Source organism: Dendrobates tinctorius, unplaced genomic scaffold (genome assembly GCF_039654945.1).
Source record: "Dendrobates tinctorius isolate UK_male_01 unplaced genomic scaffold, ASM3965494v1 ptg000086l, whole genome shotgun sequence".
Lineage (NCBI taxonomy): Eukaryota > Metazoa > Chordata > Amphibia > Anura > Dendrobatidae > Dendrobates > Dendrobates tinctorius.
In genome coordinates, this window is record NW_027361754.1 from 23,423,258 (window position 1) to 23,443,378 (window position 20,121).

At 41.8% G+C, this 20,121-nt stretch overlaps 1 long non-coding RNA gene across 1 annotated transcript; it reads right to left on the bottom strand.

Moving 5' to 3' along the window:
* Window positions 1-602: 602 nt before the first annotated feature.
* Window positions 603-3,919, bottom strand: LOC141098054 (uncharacterized). The gene is made up of 2 exons (XR_012234130.1): window positions 3,656-3,919; window positions 603-895 (listed from the first exon to the last, which is right to left on the bottom strand). It is a non-coding gene; the product is annotated as an uncharacterized lncRNA (long non-coding RNA).
* Between the last annotated feature and the right edge of the window lie 16,202 nt (window positions 3,920-20,121).

A 20,121-nucleotide genomic window follows, 5' to 3' on the forward strand; every position in this document is an offset into this window, starting at 1 on the left:
CGTGGGGCTTTAGAGCTATTTGCTCTAGCATGCAGAAAGTCACAGTATCATGACATCATGTCATCTGCCATGACTTCACGCTCACATGTGTAAACTCTTCCAGGGTGATCCCAGCGTGAGTGGCATGGGATCAGAAGATGCGGCAAGGAACGGACATATGGCAGTGAGCAGCAGAGCAACTAGAGAGATCAGCGTGAGTGCAAGCTGAGTATAATGATTTTTTAATTCTCTTCTAATTTGGATACCCCTTAATGTAAGCTCCGCCTATTTTGCTTAAGTGAATTTAAAAAAGCTGCAATTTGACTAATGCAATTTTTTGTAAAATTTGAGTAGAATTAAACTCTACTCTAATTTATTCGCTTTTCTCTACAGTAGTCTCCACCACTCTGACGTTCCTCTACTCATAATAAATAACAAAGGAAATAACATGTTGGAGTGTTACTCTGGTGACAGGTATATAAAGTAAGTCTATGACCATACAGAATAAATATTAAACTACATGAAAATGTTAAAGGACAGTTAGTTGCAAAATAAGGACAATTAGAAAAGTTAATAAGGAAAGAGGAAGAGCAATCGATCAAAAAAGTCTATATAATGACACATTAAAAGTAGAAAAAACTTTATTAAAGATCAAGAAAGTGATAATAAATGGATATACACAAATGATGCAAAAGGGGTATAAAAAAAAAGCAAAGTACTGTACATATAGAAATACAAGAATATTTCAACAGTAGGTATATAGTATTATAGATGGCAAATTAATATGTAGTAGTATATAGGTCAAAATATGAGACGAATGAAAATGATGAAGAGCTACCACCACTAGGATGGCGTCCACTCCGATGTACGTTTCGGCCAGAGCCTTTGTCAGGGGGTCAAGTTGGGAAACACTGATCTAGGGTGAAGCAAATAATAATAATAGGCTGAGAATCTGGAAATTCAGCAGAAAATACCATGGCCAAAAGACAGTAAAAACACAAACCACTTTCTATGGAAAAGAGGTCATAAGTATTTTTTGTCTGATCTACTGTCTTGAGTTCTTCCTGTAGAAAATGATTGGAAAAATATTTTGCTCATCACTTTAGACAAGAATGGTGATAAGTGATAACATTTCTTCAGTTACAATTTTATGGTTCCTCCAAACAAGACATTATAGGAATAATTCTAGTTATTATCAATTGGATTAAAATCTAAAAACAAAAAATTGCAAACTTCGGTATTAATTTGTCAATTTTAATAATGTTCAATGACACACGTGAATAATCATGTAATCAGTAACATGCTAATTTAATAATAAGTGATGCAAACACTTATGCCGTAATGATTGTTAATAATTATAATCAACTGATATTCATTGTTTTCTCCACGTTTTCAACAACCACCGATATTTGCTTCTTAAATACACAGGGCACCCAGTTTCTTCACATCCTCACGTTACAGCAATAATAATATATTCAGATGATGTTAGAATGTGCATAGCTAATAACCAGTTATTGTATTTGGAATAAAGTATGGATACATTAGCAGTAAAACTGTAATAAAACAAAAATAAACCATAAATAAAATCCAGAATTATAAGACTCTCTTTCAAATAAGCATATATAACTGAATATTAAAAATCCAGTGGTGACTACAATAAAACATGGAATAAATTGTATCCTCGAATGAAGAATAAAAAAGTTGGAATGGAGATTATGCCAAAATAAATGACTTTAAACAAGTACAGTAATTTCATTGTAAAGATTTAATTCCAAAAAAAAACACAAGAAAAACTGTTTTGAATTGTTGCTGCACAATTTGAATCATTTTGGGATTTTGTTCCTGAAACGTAGGACGATAAGAACAGTCAGTATCTAATTTTTTTTGTATTTTTTTTGTTTGCTTCAGATGTGTCTGTGTCATGGATTGTAAGAGCTTCAAAGAAAAAGCTGTTCCAAAACCTCAATTAAAACTTCATTATTTCTTAAATTCCATATTTTTAAAAAGATCATATGGCATTCCTGATGGTCTTGCGCATTTCATCTTTTTCTTTGGAGCATTTGCGAGCTTGAAATCAACAAGTATGCCTGCAAGTACTCAATGAACAAAAGCATTGTGATTGGTGAGAAATTTTTCTAGCATACAAACACGTTGGCTCAGTGATTAGCACTGCTACTTTGCAGAGCTGGGGTATTGTGATCAAATTACACCAAGGATAGCATCAGTAACGCGTTTGTATATTCTCCTTGTCTTTGGGTTTCCGCTGGATATACCAGTTTCCTCTCATACTCCAAATACATACTGGTAGGGAATTTATGTTTTGAGCCCTAATGGGAACAGTGATGATGATGTCTGCAAAGCGCTGTGGAATATGATGGTGCTAGATCAGTAAGCAAAATAAATAAAAATGGAGCAGAGTCTAGAGAAAGATGAGGGAAATTGGTGAAGGTGTAAGGAGGTGGCTTAGACCCTCGTTTGCTCCCCTCTCCTACACACGGAGCTAATAATAATCTTTATTTTTATATAGCGCTAACATATTCCGCAGCGCTTTACAGTTTGCACACATCATCATCACTGTCCCTGATGGGGCTCACAATCTAGATTCCCTATCAGTATGTCTTTAGAATGTGGGAGGAAACCGGAGTACCCGGAGGAAACCTACGCAAACACGGGGAGAACATACAAACTCCTTGCAGATGTTGCCCTTGGTGGGATTCGAACCCAGGACCCCAGCGCTGCAAGGCTGCAGCGCTAACCACTGAGCCACCTTGCCGCCTATGTACCGCTTTTTGTATGTTGGATATGTCATGTCTCATGTGTAGTCTGCTTACGTCTGCTGTGTACTACTGTTATTTATGTGTAGTTCCCTTTAATTCTGTGTCTATGTACTGTAATATGATGTCTGTGCCTATGTCCAAGTTAGGTACAGAAGTAAACCTGAGGAGGCTGGGCCAACAGCCCCAAAAGGAACAGGGAGTTCCTGTCTGCAGTAGGGCAGGTGCTCAGCAGCATCTGTAGCTAATGACTCCCCTGGAGGGGAGAAGGTGCTGCCCCGGACCCCCGGGCAGTGAAGCAGGCGCCGAGATAGCATAGGTGCCCTGCCGAGGACTATAAGCGTCCAGATACTGGCTTGTGAACTACCACTACTACTGCTGCTGCCACTGAAACTGCGATGACTGTTACTAGGGAAGGTGCAGGAAGTTTTATCCAGTTTATTGCATCTTCATTTTCTTCAATAAATTGTTTTCCCTGTTGTGCTTGGGTTGTGTTCCTGGACGCTTATTGCTCATGCTGCAGTGACCATCGAGATGAGGTAAATTGCCTGGGGTTGCATCTGTCCTGTCTGTTTTATGTACAAGGGGCCGTGGTGCTTGTGGACTGATGCTTTAAATGGACTTGGTCATGACTACCACCCTGTACCACCTTGTTTCAAAATCATGTTCTAAAAAGGTGCTAACAATCAGGTAGCTCATGGTTGTGTGAAACTCAGTTAGACTATGCCAGATAGACTAACAAAGAGGGAGCTGGCAATAGGAGAAGACGGCAAGGTCCTGTGCTGGAGCTGAGTAGTGTAAAAATGCAGAAGGTGCACATGACCAAGCAAATTGCTGGATGTTTTACAAAAGATTAAAGACAAACCATCTAGAGTAAAGTAACACATCTGTTACGGACTGACCTGGCTGGAGTAGTGGCATTGCAACCATTAGTGGCAGCACAGGGCAGATAGCGTAGTCTGGAATAGCCAAGGAGTCGATACACAGCAATGTAGTTTGAAGGAATATGCAGGAATCGTAGTCAAGGAAGCCAGGGGTCGTTTACAAGGAGCAGCAGCGTCACTTGAATGAATAAACAGGAATCGTAGTCAAGGAAGTCAGGGGTCATTTACCAGGAGCAGCAGTGTCGTTTGAAGGTATAGCAGGTGGAAGGCAGCTAAGGCAGGTAGCTCAATAATCATGCAAGGAACTGAGACCAAGGCCAGGTTTAAATAGGGTGTGCAATCAGAATGAGCCAATCAGGAGCTCAGGGTGGTAACCAACAGGAAACTCAGGGAGGAGACATCAGCAACAACATAGGTACAAGTATTTGGATAAGCATGGAACTGTCCAGCAAGCTGAATAGCTCAGAAGGAAGAGCTGCTGACTGGTGCACAGGAGCTGCTAGGTTCAAATCTTGACATCAGAAGCAAACAAGCGAGATTCAAAGATCCCAACTATAAAGCAAGAAGTCAATTCAATAAAAGGCACAAAATCTCAGAATTCCAAAAAGCTACTATCATGGTTTCGTAACTGACTGTGGCCTGGGAACACTGTGAGCGACAGCTCAGCTACCCTATGAAATTTGGAGTGTGCTGGACTATTGGTTGTGTGAGTGACAGTCCAGTCATCAAATCTGATCCTCAGGGATGCTGGGCTGTCAGCATTCTAATTGATAGCACTGCTGTTCTATCTCGTTTAGTCTGTGGGCATTTCCTCAGGTGTCTCCCGTGTTTAATCAATTACAAGGTATTTAGCTGTTTGTAGTGAATGTCAGCTGAAGCTTTGCCTACGCTGGATGTGTTTGCTTAGCACTATTTTTCTTTCCTCTGACACTGTTGCTGGATCTTGGATTTGCAGTGCCTTCTCTTTGGATTCTCCCTTCTGCTTTTGACGTGCTCTGACATGAGGTATCTGACCCTGGAATCGATCTCTGACTCTCTGTTTGTTGTACTCCCTGGTTTTGACTAACCCTCCTGTCATTTGACCCCAGATTGTTTCCTGACCACACCTTTGTCTTTCCCTCCTGTACTTCAAGCCCTCCAGCTGTCTGACTTTGGACCTCCTGACTACCATGTCTGATGGCTTGCCCATGAGTAGGGACTCAGCGATACAACTACAGAGTTGTGTTTGTCTGAGTGTCTTTATGATGAGCAGGCTGAGAGAAGCAACAGGGTTAATTCAGCAGCAGAGCTGGGTTTGTCATCAAGTACAAGTGCAGAGTTGGCATACATAGAAGAACAACAGAGCTAACTCAGGAGATCTAAGTTTGTCGCAAGGTCCTAGTGCAGAGCAAGCAGCAGCTGGCTGGCAGTAGAGCAGCAGGGTAAACTCAGCAGAGCTGCGTTTGTCACGGGATCCTAGTATACTGCTGGCAGAGTGGAACACCAAAGTAATCTCAGCAGACCTGAGTTTGTCACAAGATTTGTCTGTTCAGGGCAGATGGGGACTGGAGCAAAATTGAGCCATCCACGACTACTTTTATCTATAGAGATCTTTTGCCATTTCACAACTGAACTTGCTTCTCTAATCCCCTTTCTCTATAGTATTAAAGTATTTTAAGTCAATTAACATGCATAATTTATAATGGTGATTTTACTAAGTCAGCTGTGTAAGAGGTAATTAATAATTATTCTGAATCATGAGTGGAATTTACATTTAGTGGATAAGCTTTTTTAGTTCAGGACCACAAACGACCCCACACCACCAGGTCTGTATGAAACTCATGCTTAAATGTTAAGGTTACTATTGTATTACATACAGATACATGAGGAGATCTTTCTATGCCAACCTGCAGAAAAAAAAAATCAGGTTTCAAAAAAAAAAAAAAAAAATACACTGCTTTGAATAATGTACAACATTGCAACAAAATGAAAATGGCTTAAAGAAAGCAGAGGTTTATTACAGGTCACCCTGAATGTCCTGTGCAAATTAGGTGGCAATGTTTTTAATGTTCCCTGTGGCCCGAGAAAGAGATAATCTTCTGGAAACAATACAATATCAGATCAATTAGAAGACTTAATTTCAGCACAGAAACATTTTTCTCTATTAATGACATCAATACAGAACATTGACTGGACGGAGAAAAACTCATACTTTGCTACTGTGACATCCCTTCAAGATAAGTGGATTTCAGTCTTTGTATGTGGAACATAACAATGAAGCTTGTAGATCAACTTTAATGGTGCTACAAGAACACAAGAAATGCATTACCAATTTACATGACAGGAGTAAGCCATCCTTAAAGTTGTATTCCTAAGGCAGAAGCTTATGGATATGCTGCAGAAGAGCTGGAGACACAAATCCCTTGTGTGTTTCTTCGGCACAGTAGCACTTTTCCGGATGATCTCCATAAAAAGTCCATGTCCTCTCATTGTTCATTTTTTAGTACGGCAGCTCAGTCTCAATCTCTTGAATAGGACTGAATCTCTGTGGATGGCAGTAACAGGCTTGGTCCAACCACTTGGAAAGGAAGGCATAACTAGGATTTATTGTTCAACCTATGTGCACACTTGATCATATTCATACTATTAGATAGATCTTATATATATACAGTAGTTTACATGGAAAGTTTAGCATTCTTCTCAAAAGTCTTCCAAGATGCAATACACATCACAACCATTTCTTGACCACATGTACATGTAGCACAGCCATCTCCTGTCAGAGTATCAAAAAAAGATTTCGTGGGACTATTTTTGTCTGATACTTTCTGTCCTTTCAGGAACAGTTTTCAGCAGGTTCCTTATTATCAGCGGCATGATAATCCCCCCAGCCTAGATAGCATTCATCCATGGATATTGAGGGAATTGAGCTCAGTAATTGTCAATCGCTGTATCTCATATTCTTAGACTCTCTTGAAACAGGTTTGGTGCTTAGAAAAAGGCATGTCAGAGGAGATCTCATTTACATGTTTATGGGTGGAAGAAAGGAGATTCCAGTGCTAAGTAGGAAAGGGTTCTTTACAGTAAGAATGTGGCATGCCAACCACAAGAGGTAGTAATGGGCGACACTATAACTGATTTTATACAAGAGCTGGATGCTTTCCTCAATACAAATAGCATTGTGGGTTATAGATAATTTAGTGACAAAATTAACAATTGGTGGAGAAAGGTTGAACTTGATGGACTGAGGTCTTTTTTCAACCTATGTAACTATGATTACAATGTCAGGTAACACCTCTATACACATGTGATAACATAAGATTCACAAATAGTCGATGTCACAGCTCTCCTTCACAATGATCTTTGCAAAAGCTCATTATATGCTTTGATCAGTGGCGTAACTAGAATCCAATGGTCTGCGGTGCAAAATTTGGACCTGGGCCCCCCACTTGTGTGTGTCAGATGTATGGGCCCTTGTAGCATGCCAGATCCTGTGGAGACATATGTGTTCACCCTCTCATGTAACAATGCCTCCCATTCTGGTAACTATCTATAATAATGCCCCCTATCCTGTGCCCCTTTAATAGAATATTGTCCGCCATCCTGTATCCTTCCTATAATAATGCCCCCATCCTGGGCTCCTTCCTGGCATAATGTTCTACATGCTGGGCCACTTCCTGTAATACATGTCCTCCATCCTGGTATAATGTGCTCCATCCTTTGCTTCTTCCAGTAATATTGACTCTGCTTGGTGACACTTATCCAATAATTAAATTAAAAAATGATTGTGCTAACTTTCCCCCATATCCACGACATGCGGCGTCCTTTTCCATAGCTGGTGCAGAAGCCGACAACTGTGCAATGTGCAAGTGTCTGGCGTCTGGCAGCAAATTACCCCACTGCCAGCGACTTGCACACCGACGTCAGCTCCTGGCCTCTGATTGCCCATCAGCATGTATTATGGAGCAGCGAACCAGCGGGTATCTGCACGGCACTGCATTTCAGCTGGGTCGGTGGGCCCCCTCACTGTTTGTGACCACCATCGTTACACCCCTGGCTTTTATACAAAATATAGGGTTCGAGTCTACATATTGTGGATAATGTACATATGCATTTCCTGAAACAGGAAGCTACAGTCTAAAAAAGCCCCAGAGGCCAAGGAGAAAATTGCAAGATTTCTCATTTTTATTAAGAAAGTGATATGGGAGAAATAAATCATTGTCAAAATTAAAGAAAACAATATTTAAATTTAACACAAAAACCTGAATTTAAACAATAGGCAATTTTCTGGTGACACATTCCCTTTAAAAGCTGGTCATCTAGCACCACTCATCTGGGAATATATTGAGTCAAGAAAAAAGGTAAGAAAGGGCACATCTGCACCTTATTTCCACTGATCGGTAGTTACAGCTTGTAATATAGTCTGGGCTATATTCACATAAAATCTATGTGAAGTCTTCTCTGCTGACTCAATTTATGCACATAAATTTCTTCTAGTGTGGAAGGACTATATTTAAGAGATGTTTTATAGTAATATAATGGGAATGAAGGAAGGATGCCATACATCAGTGGATAGCACTAATGTCTTTGATAAATGTGGTCTTGGTTTGAATTCAACCATGAATAATACCTCCGTTGAGTTAGTAGGCTTCCCCATGTTCTCAGGCTTCCTCCCACATTTCCAAAACATGCTTATCAGTGAAAGTGTCCCAAGGAAAATTCAATTGTATATCTGTATATCCCAAACAATAATTACTGGCCTTAAATGTTTGAGAGATGCAAATCTCACCTATGGGACTCGCACATTTTCATCATTGACCACTGGGAATGGAAAGGTGTGCATATTTGGTAGCTCTTTCTACTCATTTCTATGGTGGTTCCAAAAATCTTCAAGCTTGCTTGTGAGTTTTCAGAATTTCTATAAAGATCTTGTAAAGAGAACAATTTCTAAAGAGAACAATTTCTAAAGAGAACCATGCATACATGGGCACTTGGCCTTTGCAGGTAGCACAAGTCCGAGTACAACTCTCCAGATTGAGCTGGCCTCTAGAAATGGGACTCATATGAATCACACATATCCAAGGGAATACACCTTTAAATGTCATACTGCAGTATGGGAGTTTAGCTAGTCTCTTAGTTTCTAGAGGTGAATGAATTGGTTTGAGGAAGATCAGATTTGCCTCAAATTTTACATAAAATTCAAATTTGTCGGAATCTAAATTTTCTTCATTTCATGCTCATCCAGGCAACTCCTTGTCAGTGATGTTCACTCTCTATTCTAGTCTGAATTTAAGTAACATTTAAATGTAGCTCATAATTTGTGTTATGCAATTTTAGCATCTTTAGTCTATTTTTGGAATAGGGTAAATGTGATATGGTAGGTACCCATTGCAGTTGTTAGGATTGGCGGAATGCACCAAATGTAAATTATAATAAGGTGCGTTCGCATCCCAGGGTCCACCGTGCGGTGATGGCGAAATCTCAGCTAGGGGACAATGGCTGAGCGTAGCCACGAGTAAGCACCGTAAACACACTGAGTTAAACATCACTTGGTGTGAACAGAGTGCAAAGTGCCTGACTCTGTTACTCCACAGAGCAGTGCGGAAACTGAGAGCACTCAAAGCTATGCCCTGTTAGACGTCACAGGAGCATAGTGGAAATGATGCTAGTTGGGGTCCCTATAACTCATCCTCCACTATGCTGGTGATTGAACCTGCTCTGACATACGGTGGCTTTTGAGCCCGCGCCTGAGGACGCCCGGTGCAAATGCTAAGTTCAAGTGGGAGTTCCCTCCCTACACTGCCTGTCTAGAAATGCACTCGCCATGCTAATAGCGGCACACGTGCACACAGGGTGGTAACATATCTCTATACACACACAGCAAATAAGCATGATACTAGCACACCCGCGAGCACCACTGAAAGTCTTTTCTACACTAGGCTCATGTCCGGACGCACAGGACCTTGTCTGTGGACCAATCTGAAGCTGCCACATCAACAGAGCAGCTGACATCCAAGCACCAATGAGAAGGCGCCACATCATGGACATGCTCAGTAGGGTGAAATCTGGACTAAGGCTCCAGAGCACAACACTGCATGTGTATACCAGTAGTCACTGTAGCATGAACTTGGACAAAGCGCTGAGTCTGGAGTCTGTGTTGAGCAGTCTTCCCAGCGGCTGGGCCTAAATGGGAGACTGCTCTACCAGACAAGGCTTGTGATCTATCCCGTGCAGCGTAAGAATAGCAGCGCCCTCTTTTTTTCAATCAAAATAATTTCTACTATTTTTTCATTAAGGTTCTTAAGATAATCTGTTCTCAGTTTTCTGCATTTACCTGTTTTGATGTTAGTCAATAAACATATACTGTATATATATATATATTTAAAATAAATTTGCTATGTGTCCAGAGGACAAGCATATACAACTATGAAAATGACACGTAACCAAATGTATATTCAAGATACAAAGTTTATTAGAAAAAATACATATATAAAAGTAATGTTTCAGGAGGACTATCCACACAAAATTCTTAAAAAACTCATTGTGAAAGGATGAGGAATCTATGGCTGCAAAGTTGTAAGATGGAACACTCGCTAGGGCCAGGGGACTCTGTCCTGGCCTTAGTCAGTTCTTCAGGGGTTTTTTCATGGCAACAGTGACCCGGTCCATGGCCCTCTGCGTCCAATTAAATAAAGATGGGCAAGTTAGTTGCAATAAAGTTGTGATGCCACCCATGGTATTCGGCAATAAGGAGATAGCCGACGCAGCTTAAGGAGGCCGCTGGGGCAGTTGGTGATGCAGCAGAGTTGATACAGGTCTCCACGGCTAGAGCTATGCCCCAGGGCAATTATAGTGTTAAAGATGTTGGTGTCATGATCTGCTGAGTTCGTGAGATCAGGTAGTTTAGATGTTAATCTGGACAGCCTCACTCTGAGATTCTGTGAGGCTTTTTATAGCCTCATTGTGGGCTCACTCCTTGTCACTTATACTCAGAACCCTTGGCCGAGTGTGTGACCCTGGTGTGCTTTGTGACTGTGATACTTTATGCTTGCTTGGTTTTGATCCGGTTCTGTCCCTGTTACGAGTTCTGCCTGTTCCGTTTGTACTGCTCTGCTATTCCTGTGTATGACTCTTTTGCCTTGGACCTGACTGCTCTCTGACTGCCTCCCTTGTACTGTGTTGCTATCTCTGTGTATGATTCATTGCTTACGTTTTGACTATTTTCTGCTTGTCCCTCTGGTACCGCGCCGTCCTCCCCGTGTATGACCCCCGCTTGTCTGACCTGAGTTTCCCTAGCCTTTGCTCCAGGATTCTTGTAATAGAACCCTATCCTGCAGCAGGACGCTAAGCCATGCCCCCTGTGGTCAAATGATCGTAGGTCCTTGTACTGCTAAACTACTTTCAATGTCGCAGGTCCTGTTGTCTGAACTTTCCCTGCATTATTGGACCCCGGGTCCTCCCGTAGTCTGGGGGAGTCACTCTGTTCAGCTGCGGCAGCCCGCCGGCGCTGACAGGATCCAGATAGTTGGTAGTGGTTGTAGTGCAGGACAGATGATGCAGTAAATAATCTGAGGACACAGTGGAGTGCAGTCTTCACACTTTCACTCACAGTTCTTCCAGTTACAATCCCAAGCAGGGGTGCGGTGTCCTCCGGGTTGGTGGTCCAGCCAGCTCTCAGGCAGTTTGGTGTCCACGGTACCAGAACCCCTTTCTTATGTTCCTTTCCTGGCCATCTCTCTGCACTGGCTCCCACCTCTGCTGCCCTGCTCCTTCACACACAGTGTCCCAAGCCAGCATCCTCGGATCCTGTTGGGTGACGTTCTTTTAGTCCCCTTGATCCTATCTGGCTGCCTTTTCAATGAATATGTATGGAGTTGGCTGTAGCACATACAGTCGCTACAGCCTCCGGTTTGTTAGATGAGTCCTTAGTTTCTCCACTAGTCTGGGGCCGGTCCCCTACTGTGACCTGGTCCCTCCACCTGACTACAGTCTGTGTGGATTCGGGCGTCACGGGTGGATTCCTCACTTCCCGTGCCCCTAGGACCCCTTCTTTCTCTCCTCTTTTCTCTCACGCTGTGCTAGTCTAGGGATTGTTCCGCTCTCCTTCAGTCCCCAGCACCAACTGTCTATCTCCCTCCAACTGTCTCCTGTTTCCATGACAACTCCTTCTGACTCCTCCCCTTCTCTACTTCCTCCACCCACACCCTCTACCTAGTTCCCCCTTGGCCTAAAGGGATCTGGTGTTGGATGCTAGTGTGTGGGTACTGGATAGTGTCCCTTCCTTACCCGAGAGGGGCGTACCACACCTCTGGCTGTGGTGCAGTACCTCTGTGGTGACTGGACCCTCAGGGGTGCCACAAAGATCATATAAAGAAAATTGTTATCATACAATATGAAGCATAAAGTGGCATGTGCCTTTATGTAAACATTTAGTACCGGAGTACATATAAATAAGTGTCTGATATAGTCACAATATGCAAAAGAATTCAAGGCTAAGTAGAAAAAGAGACTGCTCATATGCAATGTAATCACAGAATTATATTATAAAGCAGACAATGCATCATAAAGTAGAATAAAGGAAATAGTATACAGCATGTCATGGACAAAGTGTATAGTAGATTCCGAGTGGATACATACCCAGCATCTAGAGCAGAGAACCAAATGCACACTTCGCCAATGGCTTTGATGAAGGAAAAAGGGGAATAGAATGATTTTTCAATCAAGAAAATTTTTACTATTTTTCAGTTTAGATTAATACAATGATTTGTTCTCACTTTTCTGGAGATATATTTTTTTACCTATTTGGATATTAGATTAACACCATCATGGTCCATTTGTACTGAAAGCAGTGCAAGATTTGGGGATTTAATATAACACTGAAATAAATCTGGAAAAGTTTGAATTAAACAGATTCATTCAAATTGGGCTGAGAAATTCGATTTGCATCAAATTTCATTCGAATTTAATGCGCATTTCTGTGTTCTAAATCTCCGCAAAATTGCAACTTACATCATGAAGTTGCATGTACCATCACGTCATAGTCAGTGCCAAAGATTCTTGGAGCCGGATGAAGATGCCGCCCCATACTATATAAAACCGCTGGATTAGAGCTGTACTGTTGGAAAGCGGATGGCCAGATGAGTATAAAATTTTTATTGTTTTTTTACCTATGTTTACAATGATGTGGGGTCAGGAAAAGCCTCATAGTAATACATATTTAATTTGCACAAAATAAATTTGGTTCACATCAAATTTTTCAACCTAATTCGAGCGAATTGGGTAACTACAAATTTTCAAAAATTTCTATATCCTTATTTGTAATCTGTCTGTCAAGAATCTTGTACCGATTTTCATACAATTGGGTCATAATTGTCAATAAAAGATCAAAAACTGTAAAAAAAAATATATTCTTATCCACAAAAGTGAGAAGAAATCACATTATGAATCTTAATGGAAAATGTTGTAGGTGGAAATGATTTAGATAGAGAGGTACAGCGATGGGTACCTGCCATAATATATTTATCCCATAAATCGAATAGACTAAAGAGGCTAAAAATGCACAACACAATTATGAGCTACATATAAAAATTATCTAAATTCAGTATGGAATAAGATGGGGAATGGGAGGGAACATCACTGTCAGGGAGTCGGCTGCTTGACAAGAATAGGTATTTATCTATTAATTGCCGGATTTGCAAGCAGAAGATAATCTGACTCATAGCTCAGGTGGAAGAAAAGATTATTTTTTTTCAATTCGCAGTGACAGGTCCACTTTAAGAGCAACCAAGAGTTAGAATATTGAGACTGATGGTTGTAGCTGGTACAGTATATATCTCGGTACAGCCCAAATGTCTGAAGTAGCAGAATAATGACAGGTAATCAGATCTAAAATTTGTGTTTGGAGCAGCAAGTATAAGATTTACCATGCTATTTTTATGTTTGATGATTGTGTTACTGTGACACTGTTTAGCAAGCCTTCTCCAATCTGCTCCTTTTCGAAACTTTGCATATATTTTTTTTCTCCCTTAAATGACAAGAAATCGTAAAATCTCCAAGAAATGTTTCCACCGTATTATCTCTCCGGTTTGTGCAATTTTTTTTTTGCTTTCCGAAGAAACATAACAAAAGGCTGATTACTCATTCGATAATTGAGTTCTTAAATGTCAAAAACAATATGGCATAAATATTCAACAGATCCTTTTGTAACGTTGCGCGGGGCCCTAAATCACTTACACCTATTGTTCTCCGCCTGAATTTATGTTAATCTGACTTTCTAAATGTGACGGGTAAGGTGCGCTTAAAAATATATTGTTAGCTAGCTTAATAATGTAACCATTTGGCGCTAAATATGCATTTTGATACGCGCCGCTCTCTTGAAATAGAATGTCAGGCACATAAAGCAATAATGTATCTCCGTGAAGCCACATTTGAAAATGGGTTTTTTAGAAAGTCGATAAAGAATCGCTCTGCTTGTGTTTAATTAGATTCATCAGAAGGACGGTAATCACACTGGAAACCTCGGCATTGAGATTGCTGGGTAAATTGCACTGAGTCACTTTACTATTGCCGCGTTGTTGTAAAGAGCTAATTGTTGCATGTCATATTTGTTTGGCTCCTGAAGGGGAGTTTTTATGAGAAATGTAGAATATTGAAAGCGAAACTGCAGTCCCATTAATTTTATGTAACGACAGGTACTGTGGCTTAGCCGCTTGCATTTTCAATGGACAGTATTTCTTTGCCAATTTTTTTTTTGCTTTCTTATTATCCATCCCTTCCCAATCACCCATATAATGTTGCTTTTTCTTTTATCATATTTTTTCGCACTGCAATGATCTACAAAGCATCAAAGTGATCTTCATCCCAGTGCTTAGTATATAGCGTAATGTGGTGGTATCTCGCAAGTGGAGAAGCATATTTTTTTGCTTATACAGTGCTGCCTCCTTGTCTCTCTCTGTGTGGGGGTCATTCTGCACAATTTTTATTCCAGTTACAACTATAAGCAATTAAAGCAGCAACTAAAGATGAACAAGCCAATTTATAATTAATCGAATTCATTACAAACAACCCAAAAAATTTACCTTTATGCATTATTTGCAGTATATTTTTTACTTTTTATTTCAGGATATTTGTGTTTTTTGCTTTTTGTTTTCTCTGGTTATTGGTCATGTGTTAATATGCACTTACATTGTGCATACACATTAACTTACTTTTCTCAGTTCAGATTTGTTTTTTATTCATTTCATTGTGCATTCAGTGCATATATGGGTGTGACCGCCCTCTTTCTGAGCTGGGAAAGCCATCCAGTCTGGCCTAAGCTGTTACTAGTGGTTCAGCCGCTCGATCCTTATTCACATTCACGTCACTTGGCAAGTGAAAAGGTTTTAAATACTAGAGTAGGGACTGTCCCACAAGGGTTGCCATGACATGGCGGGAGGGCTTGTACATTTTGATCAAAATGATGTTTATTAAATACCCTTATTATTATTATTACCTTTATGCATTATTTGCAGTATTTTTTACTTTTTAGTTCAGGATATTTGTGTTTTTTGCTTTTTGTTTTCTCTGGCTAATGGTCATTTGTTAATATGCACTTACATTGTGCATACACATTAACTTACTTTTCTCAGTTCAGATTTGTTTTTTATTTTTTTTGAACAACCCAAAAAATTTGCATTCGCCAAAAATTTTATTTTTTTTTTGTCAATTTGATTCACAGAAATACTGGCAAAATATTAATAATCCCCTTCATTTTGCTGGTTTCTGAATGCCTGGAAGAGGTTATCAAAAATTCAAACTCACCTTTCATTGGCCGCCCTCATACCTCTACCACCACGAGACTTCCGATCAGCTTCTCTTTCTTCTAGATTTTTCTGTATCCGTGATTCTGGCCCTGCCTTTTACACTAGGCTCCATCATAAGGGGGACACTAACAACTATAGTGGATACTACAGGGGTTTCTTGGCAAGAAGCACAATCACAGCAGAGTCCAGAGTTAAGTGAATCGAGTTTATATAAGAACACAGCAAAACCATGCGTGCACAGTGTGAACAAGGCAAACACAAAAGTCAATAAACTGCCGCTAGAGGTCAGCGGCCAGTTGCAGGGTATACGCCTTTCAAAGTATCGAATGCTTTGAGCATAGTTTAGAAACAAAGTCCAGAACGTTATAGCCGGCCACTATGGAAACAGATGCCGTTATCAGTACGGTATAGTTCTCAGAAAGTCTATCCAGTGGGTACCCTAACCCTGGTCCGGTTAGGGCACGGCAGGGCCGCTGAGTCAGCCGGAATCGCAGAACCACAAGTAGCAAGCACACGGTAGATTCTTTAGGACGGAGCAAGCAGTAAGTCTCACCGATCAGGTGGCAGCAGGCAACAGGACAGCAGAGCAGCGGAGACAGCCAGCGGCTGTGGAGCGGGCAGCAGCAGAGGTGTGCAATATAGTCTCTTGAAGCAACCACGAATAGAACAGCTACAGCAGCTGTGAAGCCAGGACAACCCAGTACTCAAAGGAACACAGGCAGAATACTTCAGCATTGATTAATGACTGGGGTGGAGTCTTAAAGGCAGCAGACAGGAACACATGAAGGCCAGACCACCATCTTGGAGAAGGGCAAAATTCCAGAACATAGCAAAAGTGTCCAGAGTCCTGACAGACACAGCACAAAGCTGAGGTTAATTAATGCATCACATCCAACTTAACCGCTCGTGGCGAAATGTACAACATTACCAGCAATGACTTGTGCCATACCCCATGTGACGGCATGGCGCCTGGTGGAGAATGGCAAAGCTGGAACCCACAAATGAAGAGAAACAGAGGAACCAATCGTAGGTCCAAAGGAAATGAGAGCTTTCTGGAGCATTTCAAGAAAAGGTAAATATTAGTGATGAGCGAATATACTTTGATAACGCCTTATCCGATCATGTTCAGGTGTTATCTGAGTATCTTTTCGTGCTCGTATATTTTGTTCGAGTCCCTGCGGCTGCATGATTTGCGGCTGTTAGACAGCCGGAATACATGCAGGGATGGTCTCTTTGTTAGGGAATTCCTACATATGTTCAGGCTGTCTAACAGCCACAAACCATGCAGCCGCAGGGGCTTGAATATAATATACAAGCACGTTTGAGACACTCTGATAATACCAAGCGTGCTCTGATAAGATGTTGTTCGAGCACGGTTACTCATCACTAAGCATAAGACTGTCTTTACACCTTTCCTGGCATATTTGATTTGCCTCAAAGTTTTTTTTGCTTTAAATCAAGCTTTTAGGCCAAATTTATTAAATTTGAAATTCAGGAGATTTGTCAGTCCTGAGCAGGAACTTATGAAAAAATGACTGCTGTCATCCATGTGTCATCAGTGTTCACATGTGCAGCACGCATTTTGTCTATGCTGCACCAAACAAAAAACTGACATGTCTGCGGGTTTTTCACACGAATACCCGGTCAATGTGAAAAACCTTACATTTGCGCACCACCATTGAATACTATGGATGTGCGTGTGTCCATATCCGCTACCCTTAAAAAATGGACCGTATTAAAAGGGAATGTAAGAAGGCCTCATATTGGCTGGATATGAGCACTGTGTGACTTTCAAAAAAACTTACATATGAAAGGTAGACTCACCAAACCCTGACTGATGCACTAGCAGGATGCAGAAGGCCTCCATTGATAAAGGCTTAGAGCAGCACAGGTGCAAGCCACTGATGAAGACAGCCAGTAACCAAAAGAAAAAGAGGAGCTGGCTGCCTAGTGGGAAAAATGCACACAGAAAAGGCTTGCATAGGACCTCAGTCACACAGATCAGTGTGGTGCAAAGTGCTCTGATGGAAAAGTAGCATTTGTACAGAGCACTCAGCTGGATAAAAAACTTAGGGTGTGTGCAGACGCTGCGGATTAATCCGCACAGATTTTGCAAAAACCGCAGATAAACCGCAGGTCAAAAGACCTGCGGATTATCTGCGGTTTGGTCCTGCGGATTCACCATCTCCACAATGGTGGAGATAGGAACCCGCAGCGGATTCCACAGAAAGAATTGACATGTCAATTCTTTCTGCGGTTTCAAAACCGCAGCAAATCCGCGCGGATTTTTCTGCAACGTCTACACAGCATTTTTTTTTTTACCATTCATTTGAATGGTACTGTACACCGCAGCTAAAACTGCTGCGGGTCCGCAGCGGCCAAAACCGCTACGGAATCGCAGCGGAATCCGCAGCATGTACACAGAGCCTAAGGCTATGCGACCACGATCAGGAAATAGCAGCAGATAATTAACATGCTTCTGCTCGTAAACCTGCACCATGGGTGTGTTTATGCAGCATTAAATAGATGCACATAGGCATGGGATTTCTATAAATCCCATCCACTGCGCTTGTAATGTAGAACCCAGCGTTTTTGAAACTGCGTAGGTTTTTCCTCTTGGTTGTTTTTGGGTCTCAGTCACGGGGTGTATAAGGAGCAGCTGTAATGGCGCCCCCATCCCTGACTGACAGCAGGCTCAGGATTACAGTCAGCTGTCAGTCGGTGCTGGGGATGCAGTTGCAATGGGGCGGCCCGACTATAACTCGAATGCTACCGGTAGGGGATAAAGTTAATTTCCTCTCGCCAGCGCCGGTCTAAGTGTTAGCGCCAGGAAGGTTTATAGAAGTCACATCGGCAACTAGAATCAAATAAAGTGTATCAATTTTATTTTTTCTTCCTAACCGTGTTAAGTCCATATTATTAATATAGAGTTGATGGTAGTTTTAGAGGATCGGATGTTGGTCCTGATTTATAGGTGTAATATTGGTCTGTATTGTCATTGCTGGCGTATTAAATGGCATTGATTGCCTGGAATATGGGAAAATGGCCGGTGCTGCCAACCTGTGCTAATGTGCTGGCTGGAGTCATCCTTAATCAACCACACTGAAATGAATACTGAGATGTATAATTATAGCACAGCTCTAGTGTCCGGATTCGTTTATCACTGTTTTGTTCAAACAACGACATATTTACAGGCACTGTCAGTAGATGATCGACTCCACCAACAAATGTCCAGAGGAGCATCGAGATTCACGTCCAAGAGAACCAGTGATGAAGACAATATGTCTACAGTTTAGCGGTTTAGTAAGAATCTAGTGCAGTCACGTCGGGGCTCATGACTACGACAGGAGCTTTATGCCCTTTTTTTCTAATTTGTAATTACTTTTTTTTGCAGGCTTTATTATTCTTTTTTTTTTTTACATATTTATACATTTATAGAGGTGTTGAGGCGACCATCATACCGGTGCTTCTTAGTCTTTTAAAGACCTTTAGAAAAATGTTTTACAACAGCCAAATGGGTCAGAGACATCAATTGACAAACTCAGACCAATCAACTTCCAAAGAAGAGCTGTCTAAACACACTACATTGCATATTGTACAGGAGAGGGAGGAGGTGAGCTGTGACATCACCATTTTGTGAATGGTGGATCCTGTGTAATATATAAAGCTCAAGTGTGTGTATGTGTGTATGTCCGGGATAAGCATCCGCACTGTCGCAGCTACAGCCACAAAATTTGGCACAGTCACACGTCTGGACCCTGAGAGTGTCCTAAGCTATGTTGTGAGGCGAAATTTTAACCCCGCGCGTTCCAATTCACCAAACAATTTTGCCCCATCTACATAATGGGGGGAAAAGTGTGTATCAAGCCCCGCCCCTCATTATGATGTCATCATAATGGTTGCCATGGTGACGCTGACGTCATCGTAGGTTGCAAGTCCCGCCGCTCATTATGATGTCATAATGGTTGACTATGGGATGGAGGATGTGCAATGGGTATATGGGCATGGGACTATGGGATAGAGAATATGTATGATGGGTATATGGGCACGGGACTATGGGATGGAGGATGTGTGATGGGTATATGTGCACTGGACTATGGTATGGAGGATATGTATGACGGGTATATGTGCACTGGACTATGGGATGGAGGATATGTATGACGGGTATATGGGCACGGGACTATGGGATGGCGGATATATATGATGGGTATATGGGCACGGGACTATGAGATGAAGGATGTGTGATGGGTATATGGGCACTCGACTATGGGATGGCGAATATGTATGATGGGTATATGGGCATGAGACTATGGGATGGAGAATATGTATGATGGGTAGTGTTGAGCGATACCTTCCGATATCGGGAAATATCGGGTCGGATTGGATTGGACCGATACCGCAAAAATCTCGGGTATCGCTAATTCCGATACCGGAAACCCATGCAAGTCAATGGGGCACAAATATCGGAATGAAAATAAACCCTTTCTTTACTTGCACATCCAGTTTGGGAAGAGTGTGGGCAGTGCGTGGGCAGAGACTATGCGTGAGTGTGTGTGTGGGCGGGGTCTGTACGAGCCTCTCTGGGGTCTGTGCGGGCCTGCCGGGGGTCTGTGCGGGCCTGCCGGGGGTCTGTGCGGGCCTGCCGGGGGTCTGTGCGGGCCTGCCGAGGGTCTGTGCGGGCCTGCCGGGGGTCTGTGCGGGCCTGCC